Source organism: Falco cherrug, chromosome Z, assembly GCF_023634085.1.
Source record: "Falco cherrug isolate bFalChe1 chromosome Z, bFalChe1.pri, whole genome shotgun sequence".
NCBI lineage: Eukaryota > Metazoa > Chordata > Aves > Falconiformes > Falconidae > Falco > Falco cherrug.
In genome coordinates, this window is record NC_073720.1 from 38,731,912 (window position 1) to 38,748,659 (window position 16,748).

At 38.5% G+C, this 16,748-nt stretch overlaps 1 protein-coding gene across 1 annotated transcript in view; it reads right to left on the minus strand.

Moving 5' to 3' along the window:
- The window catches only part of RORB (RAR related orphan receptor B), a 144,519-nt gene that overhangs the window by 67,467 nt on the left and 60,304 nt on the right, over window positions 1–16,748 (minus strand). The window lies entirely within an intron of this gene.

Genomic DNA, 16,748 nt, shown 5'->3' on the forward strand with positions numbered 1-16,748 from the left:
TTAATTTTTCATTACTTACGTGTGCAGATAAAACAACAAATCTGCAATGCATGATAAAGTGTTTAAAAACCTCTTAGTAATTCTAGGACCTTAACTTTCAAAAGTGACATAGAGCTTTTGAAAGCCTGCAGATCTACCTGTCTTTTCAGTGGGCACTGGTTAATGAAGTGTTGGTAGTACTAAGTAGTTTTTGGTTTGGTGGTTGGTACAAAAAGGTTTGGTTTTTAGTACCAAAAGATATTTTAAAAATTATTTTTAAGAATTTGAGTAGACAAGCTTACCTCTTTCTGGAAGCTGATGACATTTAAAGCCTCAATTTCCTGAATTACTTTTCAAAATCACACCCACAGCTTGAAGACCTTCATCACATACCTGCTTGAAAACCACTTCTGTAAAGACACCTGTAAAATCCCTTCTGCTATTACATCTGCATTTCTTTATTACAGATGGAAGAGAATTGAGGTCTAAACAAACAGTAAGCCTGTCTGCAGCCAGAAAGGTTACTTTCCCTGGTACATAATCAGAACTATATTATTAGCATTAGTATTAGTCTTTCAGGGAAATGAAAATATATGTGATCTCCCCTAGTCCAGGGTTTTTATTTACTAGGTACTAGGAACCTATTCTAGAGCCAGAAACAATAATTTCTCCTTAAGAAAAAGATCAAATGTTGATGGATCTGAATGCAGAATCAGCAAGGAAATGGAGATGCTGACACTCCCTTTTAACCAACAGATGGGTTAATGATTGTGGCACACTTGCAGGGTAAGTATTTCTTGTTGCCTAAGGAACTTGAAGGCACATCTCTTTCGTAAATTACTTAACATGCTCCAGCAAAGACTAAAATGGGATTTCCATCTCAGAGCTGAACTGTGTAATTTCTGGAGCTGGAAAAGCTTTCTCCTTTTCCAGGACTTGGGAATTTTACCATGTATCAGATGCCTATGTGCCCAAAAAAACTGGGTGCAGGAGCACAATAATCTGGTTTGAGAAACCTGCATTTTACACAGGAGAATTCACTTCAGAAGGCACAAGTAAAGACCCCAGTATTATGGATCTTACTGACCCTGTGTGCTGAGAGCCTTTATAAGCCATTCAGTGCAGGTAGAAGAGGAATCGTGCCTGTGCCACTCCTGTCTCCACTCCTTAGCTTACAAGAGATAAAGTTGCACCTTGAATTCACACAGTGCCTCTTACTTTACCATGTTTAGAAAAAAACTTTTTTTTTTTAAACATACATCTTTAGGTTTAACCACTTTCAGGTTAACAATGAATGAGCTCATTCAGAGATTTAAGCAAATATATAACTGTCAGGATCTAAACTGTTGTCATTAAGAAGGGAGTTAGAGAAAGCTGAGGAGGCTTTGAGCTTTTTTGACATGAGTATTCAGAAAAAAGGTGAGAGGGATAAGATACCTGCAAAGTTAGGGATGATGTTGATGCACAAGAATAAAGATCTCAGCCCAGAGTTCTCCTAAGAAAATACCTTGTTTAAGCATATTTTTCCATTTAATCCTTTGGGATTACATTTCCATTATTCTCTGGATGAAGCCCTGGCCTCAGTTGTTTCTTTAGCATACACTTCATTAACAGAGGCATCTTTGAGCTTCTTGATATACAGGTAAACTTACTAGCTGCTATAGCTCTGCGTGAGCTGTATCCCTCCTTTGTTGGCCAGGTGTCCATGGCTAAATTGGGAAGTTTATCACAGCTAGTAGGAACAATCCTAAGAAATCCTTCTGTGAGACGTGTGGAAAAATTATTTATGGCTGCAAATCTATGGCAGCTTAGGTGTACAGGTCCCATCCAGAAAGCTATTTCTGTAAGTTTGTTGCCATTATTTCTATTTCTTTTTTTCCAAAGAAGATGGTTTCAGAAAGATAAGAGATTTGTGAAATATAAAGAACAGGCCAAACATCAACAGTGTAACATTCTAAGGCAGGTCCCACCGCGCTGAATCTAAGAGGAGGACTTGTCCTGGGATGCTGGGAGTGTTTAAACTTGGTACTTTATATATCCATTCTGAAGAACTGCAGAAAACCCCTACATTAAAATTTTCACCTTTGTTTTTTCAGTGCTTTTTATTTTCTTTTGTTTTTACAGAAGGTCTTATTTCCCTTTCTTCTAATTGCAGGCCCTGAAAGCTCAGCGTGGGGCCTGAGAACCAAGCAGATTCTTCCTTATTCTATAAATAAGGCAATAACTGTTATCTAGAAAAACAACCTTTATTTCCCACTCCACTGTTTCATGGTTAGTCATCAGTGACAAAGTACAATTCTTTACCCTGAGTGGCTTAACTTTCTGAAATTTAACAATCAACCTGCTGATGCACAAAACCAGGCAGAATACAGTTTGCCCTCTCTCAGCTGGTCTGGATCTTACAAGTGCTGCAACAGTACGAAGGATTACAATAAATCCAATTAAATCTTCCCTTTTGACTGAAGTTACTATAAAATCTGAATCCACAAATTTCAGTCACAAAGTTTCATTGGAATGGTTCCAATGTAATTGTATTTGAAGCAAACAACAATAACTACAAATGAAGAATTTATTACAAGAATGAGAAACTGAAACTCAAAACTCAAACAGGCGTCTCTCAAGACTTTAAAAAGTTCACCTAGCTACATACACATCTAGATAAACTTTCTTGAACTTCTGCTATGCTCTTTTTATCTACAGTGAACCTAAGGAAAGTTTTCTCCAGATTTAGCCTGCTGAGTAAATCAATCTTCTACTAATTTTGATAGTTAGGAAATTATTTAACCATGATTTTAAAAGTGTATTTTCTGTTTCAGGAGCAAGTTGATCTTTTAAAAATGTGCTGTTTTGAAATAGCAAACCCCAGGTTAATGTCTTTGTTTTCTTAAACTCTGTGCCTCCTTTAATACCATGGTTAACAGCACTGCAAAGCATTGATAATTATTTTGATCACTAGTGGCGGATGCCAGTCACCCAGTGGGTTTTTTGCATTTTTATTGTGTTGTCCCTTTCCCCTGAGGAGGATTCAAGATCTGTTTAAGTTCCTATAAGGCCCAAACTTCATGTCAGCAATACTACCCTGTTAACAGTTTAGACAGTATCACTTCGGGCAATATAACTGAAAGCTGATATTAGCTGATCAGATACAAATGATTTGCAAGGCCGGACAGTTCTTGTGACAGGTTAGTTTTCCACTGCTGTTTCCTCTTCTCCTATTTCTAGAGTTTCAGATCCAAAAGCTATTTTAGAGTGCTATTACACATGGGCACGTAATAGTGTGTCTATTTGAAGCTTATGACAATATTAGCCCACAACTAATATGTCAATGTGAATATAAATTCAAATTATTAATAACATCTCTTCTATTTGCCTAATTTCTCAAAAACATTTTTCTGTGCTTGTGCGCTTCAAATATTACATACCCAAAGCAGCTATTTCTTTAAATGAAATGCTAATAAGAATTCATAAGAAATAAGAATTGGTGTGTCAACACAAATGTGATTGTGCACATTTTTCATCTATGATGGAGATCCAAATACACAACTCGGTGCTTTAAGACATAATGCTGGTTTGTGAGTGTTCAAAGTACTTTGGATCTATACATGAATGCATGCCTTATGTTCACTTCTATGACCAGTTTATCATTGCTCACAGATACAGTATGGCCAACTTTAAAGAGCTAACTGAACTAACGTGTAATGTAGGTAACATATAAATTAGACACCTTATGTACCTTAACTCTGCAGCAAAGGGTACACCTCATGTCTCTTTGGACATCCTAAGTGTAAAATTCTCAATTAGAAAAATGCCAAGCTTCACACACAGTAGTTTGTGTGTGTATGTTTTGGGGTTTTTTTTAATGTATTGAAATAGACATTTAGTGCATTTGGACAATTACTTGCCATCAGTATTGTTAAGGCATGAGGCAAACATCAACCAACGTGGTACTGGATGATTAACCTAAGTATCCCATGCAAAGAAATAACTATGTCTCAGCTAATTAACTTTTTTTTTTTTTTTGACATAAGCTTGTTGGTGAGCAATGGCCAAGAAAAAAACAGGAGGAAGAGCAGTGTGTAAATGTTTCAGCCATTTGAGTTTTTCTTAGTCAGAACAATAGAGCAAAGGGAAATATTAATGTTAATTGTAAACCAAAATTTAATTGAGTTGGAGTGGTCTGCTTAACATGAGGACACTTAGATGAAGTGTAAATGAACATCTCTGTCACAAGGAAAGTGTGCCCAGTGTTTCCAATGAGTTATCTGGTACTGGACCAATATGGAAAATTGATCCTGAGGGAACAAATCCACAGAGATACTCTTCATTTATCTGATACAGGATTGTGTAACTGCGATTGATGTTAAACAAAGCTGGCAAAAGAAAGTTTTAGAAATATGTACGTACAGCTACTAATAAAAAGACAGCTGCATGAATCAGTTTGGTTGCAGTTTGATACAATACCAATGCTTTCTTCAGTGTCAGCTGCTTACTTGGCTCTGCATTGCCTATTACAATCTCCACCCTTAAAAACAGAGTTTAGACATAAATTACCTTCCCAAAGAAGTAGTAACTAATGCCAAAACTTGATTTGAAGGAAACATGTATGAAGTAAAGGGCCATCCGACTTGAGTAAGAAACCACAATAGAACTTGACCACTAGTGAGTGGGTACAGACATTTTGTCTTTCCCCCTCTAGTATTCAGAAGTGTTCTTTACTTAGCTTTGCTTTTAGTTCCAGAAAGCAATAACGGCATTCTTCACGAAAAAAAAACAACAACAAAACAAAACTGAAAAGAACCCAAAATCCCACAGTATATTTATAAACAGTAGTATTTGTAATTGCACAGATTCCAAAACATTCACCAGCAGAACTTGGCCCAAAGGGAAGTAGAGAGATTGATCTGAAAGAGCAAACAGGGGAAAAATAGTAATTAAATTAATTACTGCATAAAATCAGGGTCAGAGATAGACTGGCAGGTTCGTGTCAGTCACCTTAACAACCCATTAAGGATGACCCAAACACTGGACACAGTTTTTTGATATGGTGTTAGAGAAAGACTCAAGTGAGTTGTATTTTCTTTTCTTTTTTTTTTTTTTTCTTTTAATTTTCTCTCGCGCTAGAAGAATGGCAAGAAAAACCTCCCCGGTGGTATTTAGGCACTCTAGTTAGAAACTTGGAAAGAATCATGAAGTTCATAGCTGAACAGCAGAGGAACTATGTCAAATGTTTTTCTATACAAAATTTTTGTTCCATCTTTTTCGAAGAATCTCTTAAAATGGTTCGTAGACAGTGAATGGTTCTGCAGCATAAGCAATCTATTGTAAATTGCTTTGCAATTCTATTTAAATAATCAAATCATCATTTAGTTTTGCGTGATTTTTTAATCAAATCTTATTTTCAATAAATACATATTCCATGCAGAAATACCCTTGTGAAGAGAAGCTTAAAAGTTATGCAGGTTTCAAAGAATAATGATGAGGAAGAAATGCTACAAGATCCACAGTGGGGGATAAATATGATAAAGAACAATCTTTAAAAAATTATGACCTGCTATTTGTACAAAAATGAATTAAAAATAACTTACAATTTTTAAAAGACAGTATCAGTGGTCTGTGAGATTTCAGGCCTAAGGAAATGAGCTATACATACCAGAGGCTTTCTTTCAGTGAAACAGAAAGCCTCATGAGAAGAAAAGATTTGCAGAAAGGCTCAAACAATTTATTCTAGTTCGATATAATCCACAAATATATTTACACTGTTTAGTCCTAATTACTCCTGTGAAAAATGGCACCTTTACAGAAATTGCTAGTTGCTATTAAAATGCCATGTAGGAAAAAATGCAACTATTTATATTAAATCTTATATTAATAATAAAAATGTGCCACAACCATTTTCTCAAAAAGCTAGAGCAGACATATTTCAGTACTAAGCAGATTAAGATATGTATTTCAATACAGATATTGATACATTATATTAGAATATGTATTTATTGTAGTTGCTATATGTATTTTATGTATTATATTAGAATATGTATTACCAGTGCCTGGTAAAATTATGTAGAAGGTCATTCTGGGAGTTACTGAAAGACACTTGAGAGACAGTGCAGTCATTGGTCACAGCCAGCACAGGTTCATGAGCGGGAAGTCCTGCTTAACCAACTTAATTTCCTTTTATGACAAGTTCCCATCTAGTTGACCAAGGGAAGTCAGCAGAGGTGTTCTTTTTTTATTCTAGCAAAGCTTTGGATACTGTCTCTCACAGTACCCTTCTGGACAAAATGTCCAGCACACAGCTGGACAAGTCAACAACATGTTGGCTGAGCAACTGGCTGACAGGTTGAGCTCAAAGTGGTGTAACAGTGTTACATCAGCCTGGCAGCCTGGGTTCCCCAGGGCTCAATTTTAGGGCCAGTGCTCCTTAACGTTTTTATAAACGATGTGGACACAGGAATCAAATGTACGTTAAGTAAGTTTGCCAATGATACTAAACTAGGAGGAGCTATGGACTCCCTGGAGTGTAGGGAGGTCTTACAGAGAGATCGGGATAGACTAGAAAGTTGGGCAATCACCAACTGTATGGAACAAGAGCAAATGCAGGATTCTGCACCTGGGACAGGTAATGGTGGTTATGCATACAAATTGGGGGATAAAAGGCTGGAGAGAAGCCCCATAGAAAGAAATCTGGGGTTTGGGATGATGGCATGTTGAATACGAGTCAACTGTGTGCCGTGGCAGCCAGAAGGGCTAACCATGTCTTGCGGAGCATCAAGCTCAGCATAGCTAGCCAGTCAAGGGAGGTGATTGTCCCACTCTACACTGCACTGGCGTGGCCCCACCTTGAGCACTGTGTGCAGTTTTGGACACTTCAATATAAGAAGGACATCAGATTATATAGGTGTGTCCAGAGGAGGGTGAAGATGGTGAAAGATCTCAGGGGCAAGACTAGGGGGAGCAGCTGAAGTCACTTGTTTTGTTCGGTTTGGGGAAGAGAAGAGAAGGCTGAGGGATGACCTCATGGACACCTACAGCTTTCTCAGGGGGGGCGATGGAGGGGGAGGTTCTGATCTCATCACTTTCTCTGATGACCAGCAACAGGACATGCGGAAACAGAATGAAGCTGCATCAGGAGAAGTTCAGACTGGACTTTAGGAAAAGGTTCTTCACTGGGTGGGTGGCCAGTCACTGGAACAGGCCCCTCAGGGAAGTCGTTGCGGCAACAATGCTATCAGAGTTCAGGGAGTGCCTGGATGATGCTCTAGTCACATGGTTTGGTTTGGTTTTAGGCAGTCCCGCAAGAAGCAGGGAGTTGGACTTGATGATCCTTATGGGTCCCTTTCAACTGGAGATGTTCCATAACTCTATGATTACATAATCTGCGATTCCATTTCAATGTAATGGTAATGGTTAACTGTGATGGTCTAAAATCACAGGTAAGACAAGGTTTAGTGTTGAGTTTGAGTATATATTTATAAATGAGAAGAGCAGTCAAACTTACAGGTTCATACACTCTTCCCCAGAGATTTCAGCTTACAAGCAACACTTCAGATCCAAACTTCAGTCAAAAATGTGCTTTTTTAGTTAATTTTATTGTTTAATAATATTAAAAGTGCATAGTTATCTTTAAAAGTATACAGCAAAGAAAAATCCTGTCCACTGACAAAAGCTTGGCTTGGGAGCATGTTCATTTCCCATGGCATTTATTTACTCCAGCACAAAACCAAAATGGTGATGGAAGTTGAACACAGGTCACAGATGAGCCTGGCTGAACAACCCTACGCATTTTTAAATCTTCTTTGAAGTGCCAGAAGTCCAGAGAGAGAAATACAGCAAATGTGAACGAAATTATTAACAGTGAAATATATTCTTGACTAGCCCTGTACTTTGAGAAATTTAGGTAACCTTACAGGATTGTGTTGATCAAATGGACTTTGTTAAAGTACAAAGTACCATGTTCAATACTGTTCAGACTTTGACAATGTGCAATTGTTCCACTGCTGTAGTCACATTCAAGGTGATGTTCATGAGATCTTATGATCTTTCAGTGTGCAGCTATTTCCCACAATATTTTAGCAACCATAAGCAGTAGGCAAGAATAAACACAAATCCTAGTTACATCATGGACTTTTTGGAAGAGTACCTTCATGTCCATCCCCAGAGCCACAGACTTCGTATAAATAACTCTAGCAATCTAGGAATTTAGAGGACTGATCCGGATAAATTTTGGTGCCTTCTTTTCACTTTCTGAGTTTCAAGCTGGGAGAAGGGACAGAAAAGTAAGTCTGTGAGCAGGCTGATGCCTCAATACAACACCTGCCCTGAGCATTTATGTGGGCTTTCCTGCAGCTGTCCCCCCGCATTCCCAAAACCCTAACATGAAAGCAATGGACAGAGGATCTGAGCTCTAAGAAACATTTCACACCTCACTGTTAGACAATGAAATACCTGCAGGGTCAACAGAAATTTATTTAACACATTCTGTTCTTTGTCTGACAGCCAGTATTAACATGCTGCAAAAGGAAGAGCAGCAACTTATAAACAATTAATTTTAAACAGGTTATATGAAAAAAATAAACAACCATAAAAGTGTACATTACTAATCATACAAATACCCATATATAAGTATATATAAAAATACATATACTTTACAAAAGGTCCTCAGCCTTTTGACTTAATAATACCAAGATATCTTCCTGAGGGTAACAGTGACACCCAATTTCTCTCCTGCATATGTTCCTGGGTGTGGGGAGCAAGGTAGTTCTTCCGTCTCTCCTTTAGCAGAAAACGGTAAATAACTGATTTTTGGCTTGCTGGCTGAACAAGAATATCACCAAAACCAGCTTCAAGCTAAGATTTTTTTTTCCTTCTTTTTCTTTGCAAAAAGTACAAAATATTTTTTAAGCACCAAAAGGCATAATTTCACCTTATTTACTTTTGGAATTACTTAGGAAACTACAAAACAAATATATTTCCAGATGTGGATTGAAATGCTTCCTTTGCTTGACAAGGTACTGTCATTTCTTCATGTAAAAATTGTGCTTTGCTTTCCTACATTTGTCAGTATGAATTATTATTTTTTTAATTTTTCTCCTGACTTGCAAATATTTTTTTTTTTCTCTGCACTGCATGGCAGATCCGCCTACAGTGTTACGAACTCAGCTCTCAGCTATGCTATTCATTCATGGATAAATGCCATTCCCATATATTTTAAGTAACATTTTTTCCTTTATATTTTCTTCCACTGAAAATAATAACTGCTTCTTCACAGTATGTAAATATTTTCTTTATAACTATGGTGTGAATCTGAAGCCATTTTTAATCTTCATGTCAGTGAAATTCTGCTTAGCAACCAGAAAGATTTTGTTTCCCCAGAGCAGTAAATGATTACTGCCTTCAGGCTGGGTAGCACGGGAGCATCAGTTCTGATGGTGTAAATATAAACATCTACAAGTTGCCCATATCTTAGGTTGTTGTTTTTAAGCAGGGCTTGCCTAAGAGATCTGAAGTTTGGTGCAATAATTAAAACACCTTTTTAAAGAATTTCAACTGACTGGCTTAGACTGCACAACAGTGGATACATCAAGCACTCGGGGAGCAAAATGTGGCCATCTTTATGGCCAAAGGTCCAGCTATTTCAGGGCAGATGCACAGAAGGTAGGGAATTTGTTCTTCTGCGCAATGTTAATGATGAATTGCCTTACCCTCCCCTCTGCCCATAACCATGTGCTCAGTGCTGTAGTAAGAATTAATCTACAGAAACTCTACTATTTAGCATGCTTTCCCTTGCTACCGGGTAGCTCCTGCCATCTTTAATCTTCTGTATACAGCACATCTTCGTATCATTGGCTACACTTGCCAGTGTTAATACACAAAATTTTGCTGAAGTTCAGCTTTTCTCTGCAAAAGCTCCCTAAAAAATAGCATTGTGAAGCTCCAAATGCAGTTTGTCTATCAATAATTAGCATTCTAAATGCACTTGGTTTAAAAGGAAAGAGTTCATTTGTCACTGACAGCTTTGAAAACTCAAATACTCATGGGGTCCCACTGAGTCTTTATTGTATCATATATTATCACCCGGAGGAGTGCCTTTAAAACAGGAGCTTTTGAAGCCCTGGTGACATCCTCTGTTACAGTTTTCGTATGTCCCATCTCTGCCCCTGTCCCACTCTGCCCACAGCACAAAGTTCTCAGTACTTATGTAGGTAACATACAGAGATCAAGTATCTGCCCTTCAGTTATCAGAATCAGCTATACAGTATCTAGCTGTCACTGTTCTTGATAGCAATTGCAGTCTTGACCTGCAGTGAAGTTTTTGATATCAAAAATACTGGCATCAGTTGCATAGCATGACACACTTTTCACTCAGATGGGTGAAATGTGGGCTAGAACTAGCTAAGCAATTCTGCTCAAGCTGAGTCTGGGAAGACATCAAAATGAAAGCAATTAAGATTTATATATATATATTTTTTTTTTATTAAAACCCACAGCCACACAGCACGGGACATTAACAAAATGCTTTGTATTTGAACAATGACAAAAATGAATTATGGAGTTCTGAAATTCAGCAACAACAGGGGCAACCAGAATAGTCTCTTCGAAACATTCTCAGCCCCCACCAGATAATCACTTCTCTCCAGTTTTTCCCCAGGCCTATGATGAGTAGAGGCCTCATTAAAGTTTACAGTGCATAGTAGAAGACTCCAGCTTGCTGGGCATGATTTTATTTTAATTGCCAAAAATACATCACAATGAATACCCAAACAAGCACTAAAAGGAAAAAAAAAAGACTTTTTAAAAATTATTATTCCACTGTTATATCCCATTGAGTATTTAAAAATAAAGAAGTTCACGGACTCTACACTTCAAAGATAGCCCATTTTTTATTTACTTGCTGCTGAAACAAGGCCAAATCACATATCTGAGAAAAAACTGTTATTTTATGCCTATCACAGAAAAAAACAAATTAAATGTTAAAAGCAAAAGGCATTCAACTCAATAGTAGAGTACCAGCTGTACAACCACACATAAGTATTTTTATTTCTTGTAACCAGTTAGATGTACTGTAAAATTGTCAAAGACTGACACATATAGCAAAAAGTACAAACCATGACAACTACTCATACCCATATCAGTTAGAGTATCAATCTCCAATGACGCAAAGCCAGCCAGAGTGATTTCCACTTGTATTCAGGTGGCCTCTCTCACAAAGTGTGCTTGTACATATGAAAGTACGTACATATGAAGTATGTATGTACATATGAAGTACATACGAAAATACACACCAATTTGTCTGTAAATCACTATGACCACATGTTCAAATCTGGTAAGGATCCAATGGTTATTTCTTAGCATATTTTTTAATTATGCCACCATATACATAGAATAAATATGTACAATGAAATCAGGCAGCAGGCCTTGATTCTTGGCTACAGATTAGGTAGACTCCTACAGTCATTACATGTATCTTGGCCAAGTTCTGAGAAGTTTTCATTGAAATCCCATGAAAAGGGGGCTTGTTTCTATTAGATCAAATAAAAAGGTAGTGGGATGCAAAAAGATCTTCATCTGCCTGACACTATCCTGACCGCTGGCCCTTCAGGTACACATTTCACTTCCTGAAGGACAATTACACATAAAAAAACAAAGCACCACCTCTTTAATTTAGAAATCCTGTAAGTTGCTATCAGATAACAACCAAATAAAATTTGCGAATGAAAAACCTACTTTATTCTGAACTGATCTAGTAACCCAACTTAAGTTTACACTGTAATAAATTAATTGCATTGAGGGCTGACCTACATACCAAGAGCAAAACAAACAAAAATTATCCAAACAAAAAAAAGATTTAAGAAAACAGCGGGAGGAATAGATGATACTGATTCGATATATTACAATTTCTTGGCAATACTGGAAGACGTCAAGAAATAAAACCAATCTGTAAAAGAATCTGCCCAATATTACTTAACAGTACTGCTCGGTTACATCACAAAGTGAAAAGGTTCAAACTCAGAAAGGACCATACAGCTCAATTTTGAATAGATCTTACCATATTTTTATTACCTCAATAAAAAGATTTAAGAACAACTCAGTGACAAACACATATAAATTTAAGAACAGTCAAAACATCCAGGGCTTCCTGCCATTCTGGAGAATAAATATACCCCAACTCACTGTCTAAGACAGAGTCAACTTTGAGGATTCATAGTATTTGTACTATTAATATTTTACTGGTGATAAATTTTAATAACTCCCAGAGAAACAATGTCACTGAACACTTACTTACCAGAGGGTGGGCTCAGTCATGCCTACACTGGTAGACAAATGGGGTCAAGCTGCCATTCCAGATTTCAACACACTTCGCTTCCTCAACTCTTACCTTCAGTTTTCATACACCTCAAGATGCTGTTTAACCTGCTCTTTTTCTAACCAAAATAAAATAGTCTGAATTTGAAAAGGCTAGTAAATCTGAGTTAGAGAGGCACACTTGCCTAAACATCGCTTTCCTAACAGGGAGATGTACACAAAGAAAAGGATTTTCTGATCTCATCTGTAGCTGTAGTAGCATTTGCAAAAACTTTTGACAATTTTTTTGTGGTTTTCAGGAATCTGATGTAACAGTTTCAGGAACCAGAGGTGGCAATGAAGCCATTGTGTTCTTCCCAAGGTCTACTAAAGAAGTTGATATACAAAACTGTGGAGGAGGCAGCACCTAAAATCTGTCATTCCAGGATTGATTTTGAATACAGAATAATACTTACAGTCTTTAAAGCACATGGCAGAGCTTGCTAAGTGAGAGGTAAGGTCTAACCTGGCCCACCCCAGGCCCACCCCAGAGACCTAGCACAAACATCCCACATTAAGACAAACATCCCACATTAAGGAGCCCACACCTGCTGTTGCACCTGCCCTCTAAGAACTGTGCTTTGCCTACCTATTTTTTCCACTTAGTACAAAACGCAGTATAAAACTCAGTACATTGCTTCAGCTTCATCTGCACTGAGATGGTCTTCTGCCCTAGCTTTCCTCCAGACCCCATGCTCTACTGCCCCTGAGCCTTGCAGTTTCAGTGGTGAGTGGGAAGCATTCTTTTGCTTTGTTGCAGTCTTGCATGGATGCAACCATGAAGAGCAAAATTCAAGTAGCTGTCATCAACAATACTAATAAAATATATTGACCAATAAATTTAAAATGCCGCCACAGCTCCCCATTCACAGTGTTCTCGTATCAAAGACTTTATGTAGAAATGCAGCCTTTCCTCCTCAGAAGAGTAGGTCATGTAGGTAACCAGAACAGATTAAGATCCTAAAATATTTAACAGTGAAGTCAGCAATTTAAAATTCCATTTTGGAATATGGACTAAGTCTGAATCTGTGATTTTCCTTGGAGACTGGTTGTAATAAAGAAACATTTCAAAAGCATTTTCAGTTAAACAAGACATTACACTCTCTCAGATAGTTTCTCACTTCTACTTCATTATTAACAAACCTTTTACCTTGGATTTGTTTCACAGTAGCTGCTTACTTACCACCAACCTTGTAGGTAGAAACAATCAGCGAAGGAAGAAGGATTACTTGGCTTACTGAGTCATCCAACTATAACACAGTTCTATTTCAGTTTTTGATAAGGAAAGAAAAATTGCTTTATTAATGGTGCTCACACTGCTGCCTATTTAAGATCAGGTTGACTACAGCAACTTAATCCTTCAATACAAGAGGATTTTACCCTAAGAAAAATTCTCTGTGATTCCTTTACTTCTATAAAGAGCTCCAATACGCTTACCCAACAAGGAGCTTCCACCTCCTAACCATGGGCCTGCTAGCCATCATGTCAATGGCTCCACCTTTTTTTGCCTTCTCTGTCATTGTTACAGCTTTAGACGCCCCCAAGGCCTTTTAATACAATTGAAACATTCTGCAGCATCATGCACTTTGTATTCACCTGCTGCTGTTCTAAGCAGAGGGCTAAAACAGCTTCATAATTTATGATTTAATTAAAGCTATTCTCTGGACTTTTTATCTTTATGAAGCAGTGATGTGGCTAGATCTGGGAAGTGAGAGCCAAAACAAAGTTCAGTTCCTGGCTCCACCACTTGAATTGCTATCAGCCAGATTTCTTATTTTAGTACAACTGTAAGGCTTTTCTTGTATTGCAACCCTTCCATGGATGGAAGGCTCTACTGTATGCAAAGCATAACACCCAGGACACACACAACTTTTCACAAAGTCTAAAGGAGAACCCAAAAGTAATCACTACATGAAAGCAAAAGGCAGTACTTCATTTGGTTTGAGTGGCAAGGTTTTGTCAGAAGGGGGGGGCTACAGGGGTGGCTTTTGTGAGAAGCTGCTAGAAGCTTCCCTTAGATCCGATGGTGACAATCTCAGCTGGTGCCAAGAGGGACCCACCACTGGCCAAGGCTGAGCCCATCAGCAATGGTGGTAGTGCCTCTGGGAAAATGTATTTAAGGAGGGGGGAAAACACCTGTGCAACAAATTGCAGTCAAAGAGTGAGAATATGTGAGAGAAACGACTCTAGAACATTGATGTCAATGTAGAAGAAGGGGCAGAAGAGGCTCCAGGAGCTGGCACAGAGATCGCCCTGCAGCCTGTAGTGAAGCCCACGGTGATGCAGGCTGTGCCCCTGAAGCCCATGGAGGTTAATGGTAGAGCAGATACCCACCTGCAGCCCGTGGAGGACCCTAAGCTGGAGCATGTGGATGCCTGAAGTTGACTGTGACCTGTGGGAAGCTCACACTGGGGCAGGCTCCTGGCATGGCCTGGGAGCCCATGGAGAGAGGAGACCAGGCAAACCAGGAGCAGGTTTGCTGGCAGGGCTTGTGACTCCATGGAGGATCTGCGCTGAAGCAGTCTGTTCCTGAAAGGACTCTGTGGAAGGGACCCATGCTGGAGTAGTTTGAGAAGTGTAGCCTGTGGCAAGGACTCTTGTTGGACATGTTCATGGAGGACTGCCACCCATGGGAGGGACCCCATGTTGGAGCAGAAGAGTGTGAGAAGCCTCCCCCTGAGGAGGAAGCAGTGGCAGAGACAGCGTGTGATGAACTGACTGTAAACCCCTGCTCCTCATCCCCCTGCACTGCTGGGCAGGATAAGCTAGAGATACCAGGAGTGAAGTTAAGCCCAGGAAGAAGGGAGGGTGAGGGGAAGGTGGTTTATAGTTTTGGTTTTATTTCTCATTATCCTACTCTGATTTGAATGGTAATAAATTAAATTGATTTCCTCAACTTGAGTCTGTTTTGCCCATGATGGTAATGGCTGAGTGATCCCTCTGTCCTTATCTTGACCCATGAGCTTTTTATTATATTTTCTCTACCCTGTCCAGCTGAGGAAGGCAGTGATGGAACAGCTTTGGTGGGCACCTGGTGACCAGCCAGGGTCAACCCACCACAAGAACTCAGGTTCCAACGTGATGTGCTCAAGGATGGTAGGATGCCATGATTTAATTATTTTCAGTACATCAATTCCACATATTTACCCCAAAGAATTAACTCAACAAAAGTGAAGATATTTAGAATAGCATCGTATCTTTGAAATACTGTCACAATAGGAAACACTTCCTTCTCCCTCAAAACTATCTGTTTTGCCATCATGTAGAGGGGATAGGAAACATCCTGAATAAATAAAGGTTAAAACTTAAAAAGAATTACACAAACTCTGTATGAGGACAGTGAAAATTTGACATTTTCAATAATACAATAAATAATAGTTATACCCCTCTCTAGCTCTTACATTGCACTTTTAGACATATTTTGATCTGTTGTCATACAAATCCAGTTCAACGGCTTTATTTTTGATTGAGTTACTTCAGCCTCACAAACATAACCAAGATCAGAGGCTGATGAAGTGATTTGCCCAAAGGCAATCACTAATTTAAAATAGCAGAGTAGAAATTAAAGCTTTGGAGTTCCAGTCTCCTCTGACATTGGTCTTCAGCAATGGAAAATGCAGAATATCATCTGATTCACTGATGAAGCAAAATACTGATTTCCAAAGCATTTCTGATTGCATATTTGGATCACACTGAACTACCTCACGGTCTGGCAGTGTCATCATTCATGCTACACAATGTGCATAACACACACACAATCTAAGTTAAAAGAACCTTATTAACACAGCGGGTTCAAGCTCCCTAAAATTAGGAAATACCAGAAATAATATTCCCCTCTGGTGTGTATGTATTACAATACAGCTGTGAATTACATGATTCACTAATGTCTTCTTCAGAGAACTTTATCTCACTGAATACATAGAATGGATGGTGTTCATTGAAAAAGCAACCAGTCAATAGATTGTTTTCTGCTAGGTTTTCAAAGTCTGGCCTAGGGTCTGTCTTACGGTACACACTACACAACACTGCTCTAAACCCAGAACTCTTAATTTTCTCATAAGCCTTTTTTTTTAGTGTTCATTGATATCCAAATACTTTAAAAATACATTTATTTTTACATCTTAACCAGATATGCACACACCAATGTTAAAAAGGAACAGCTGAGGAACAGGGAGACTAAAATAAAAGAAGTAAACTTGTTCAGAAGCTTTCCTAAGTAGATGGTTGATTTTTCAGCTGTTTATGAAAACAGTTTTGATGAAATGTTTCCCAGGAAGCTTTTCTTAATTTTAAGACGTTTGCTGTTTCCTGATAGCCAAAAGCTATAGAAAAGCTATCTGTCAGATAAAGATATTCAGTGGCAATGAAATAGGTGACTGTTTCAAGTCTCTCAATGGACCTCAGGCAGGCAGGACAGCAACACCGGCTGA